Source organism: Sardina pilchardus, chromosome 15, assembly GCF_963854185.1.
Source record: "Sardina pilchardus chromosome 15, fSarPil1.1, whole genome shotgun sequence".
Classification (NCBI taxonomy): Eukaryota; Metazoa; Chordata; class Actinopteri; order Clupeiformes; family Clupeidae; genus Sardina; species Sardina pilchardus.
This window is the reverse complement of record NC_085008.1, coordinates 23,287,655-23,290,154: the sequence shown is the minus strand read 5'-3', so window position 1 is coordinate 23,290,154 and position 2,500 is coordinate 23,287,655. Positions and strand designations below refer to the sequence as shown.

The following is a 2,500-nucleotide window of genomic DNA, read 5'->3' as shown; positions in this document are numbered from 1 at the left end:
CTCGTCTCCACCAGTGTGTTGTTGCTACTGACGTGGAATGCAAGTTAATACACACACACACACACACACACACACACACACACACAGCTCTTCAGCACACGTGCACTTATTGACATAATTTCACATGTGCGCCCACATACCCACACGTGTGTCGACTTCCACTTCCTTCTATACATAGCATTCCTACACATAGTGTATGTATATAATATCACATACACACACACACACACACACACACACACACACACACACACACACACACACACACACACACACACACACACACACACACACACACATTTACATACTGTATTACACATAGTGCACATAATAATGTTGCATCCTCCCACACACTCACATGTGCATGTGCACGCACACACACACACATACTGTACACACACTTATACTTACACTCTCTCTCTCTCACACACACACACACACACACACACACACACACACACACACACACCTCAGAGTCTTTAATGAATATTTCATCAGGGAGGTGTTCCCTCTTAGTGATGGGGGGTGGGGGGGTCGTGAGTTTACTCTGTGTTTGATCAGCTCAGACAGAAGCTGTGTGACGAACAGTGAAGACGCGAGAGAAGACCCTGAAGCTCCCCTTTCTCTCTCTCTCTCTCTCCATTTCTCTCTTTGTCTCTCTCTCGGTCTCTCTCCATCTTTCTCTGTCTCTCTGCCTCTCTCTCTCTCTCCATTTCTCTCTATTTGTCTCTCTCTCTCGGCCTCTCTCCATCTTTCTCTGCCTCTCTCTCTCTCTCTCTCTCTCTCTCTCTCTCTCTCTGTCTCTCCATTGGGAAGGCAGCTCCCGTGCTGCTGCTGTTGCTGCAGTAAGACAGAGTGCCTCTGGCAGAAAAATCCATGTAATGAATGATCACGGGCAATGTAATTACTATAAATGTCACCGCTTCTTTTGTCTGACATACTTAACCACACTTCAGAGCAACACGAGGAGAAGTAATCAGTCTCTATATGTGTGTGTGTGTGTGAGAGTGTGTGTGTGTGTGTGTGTAAGAGAGAGAGAGAGAGAGAGAGAGAGAGAGAGAGAGAGAGAATGTGTGGCTAGAAGTCACAGCAGCTTTTATTGAGACGGCAGAGCATGTTTTGGTATGTATTACAGGGCTATGAGCAACGTCAACTGTAACGAGAAACATTTTGTGGAGTACTGTGACGTTTGTGTCTGTCTTTCATGCACTGTTTGTTACTCTCTGTCTCTTTATCTCTCTCTCTCTCTCTGTCTCTCTCTCGCTCCCTTTACTTTCTGTGTCTCCATCATATGTTTGTGTACTTTATCAATTTCTCTCTCTCTCCTCTCTCTCTCTCTCCCTCTTTTTACCTCTTCTTCCTCCTCCCCTCTCCTTCCGCTAGTCCACGGAGGGAAGGGGGTGAGGTTCACCCCTAGCGAGGATGTTTACCCCGAGAAGGGTACGTCAACACTGCCCACAAATGCCCAACGAGCCTGACCCACATCGATCAGGCCTGCTCCCCCTCCTCTTCCTCCTCTTCCTCCTTCCTCATCCGCATAAGCATAAGCCCAATAGCATGCCCAACACATTGCATACTACCCCCCCTTACTCTAAGGAGCATAACACGCCCCTAACCGCCCCTAACCGCCCCCCAACTCCACCCTCACCGGATCTGCATGTGTGAGCGAGGGCTTAGGCCATACATACTGGATGTGTGTATGTATGAGTGGAGGGCATTGAAGAGTGAGTATAGTGGAGTGTACTTGGTACTTGGTGAGTATACTTAAAGGTGTGAGGCTTTGGTGAATGGGAGCTGCAGTCTTCAGTATGGAGCATGGACTTGAGCCTAATGATGGCAGCAACTCATCTTGAAAAGTGTGTGTGTGTGTGTGTGTGTGTGTGTGTGTGTGTGTGTGTGTGTGTGTGTGTGTGTGTGTGTGGGCTGTTTGATTCATTGACTGAAGCAAAACAAACTCCAAGTAATCTGTGAGCATGGCTATGCTCTTTGTGACTTTCAAGGTCTTGGAAGTGGAGTTGTGTGTGTGTGTGTGTGTCTGAGACCCAAGAGTGAGAGTAATGCTGTTTGGCTCAGGCTGTCCTGGGGTGATGGAAGTGGCACACACACCACCCCACTCCTCCACCCCCCCTAGGCTGCTCTCATCTCACACGGCCCCTTGAGGATACAGGTCAGTCAGTCTGTCCGTCCACCTCCTGCCCCGAGGCCACTCACCTCCAGCAGTGCTGGGCTTACCGGACATGACAGGGGCTCAACACACACACACACACACACACACACACACACACACACACACACACACACACACACACACACACAGTCAGCTGAAGCCCCCTGGGTCAGGTGGAACAGTGTCTGTCATGACAGATCAGCTCTCAGCCAGCATACAAACCCTCTATTTCTCTCTCTGTCTCTCTCACACACACACACACACACACACACACACACACACACAGAGAGAGAGTCAGCAGCTAAACTCGGCCACGTCTTTCTCCCTCCTGCT

The 2,500-nt window shown here is 49.2% G+C and overlaps 1 protein-coding gene across 1 annotated transcript in view; it reads left to right on the top strand.

Moving 5' to 3' along the window:
- The window catches only part of unc13a (unc-13 homolog A (C. elegans)), a gene marked incomplete at its 5' end in the record, with an annotated part of 43,487 nt that overhangs the window by 36,415 nt on the left and 4,572 nt on the right, over positions 1-2,500 (top strand). The gene's annotated exons all lie outside the window — the stretch shown is intronic.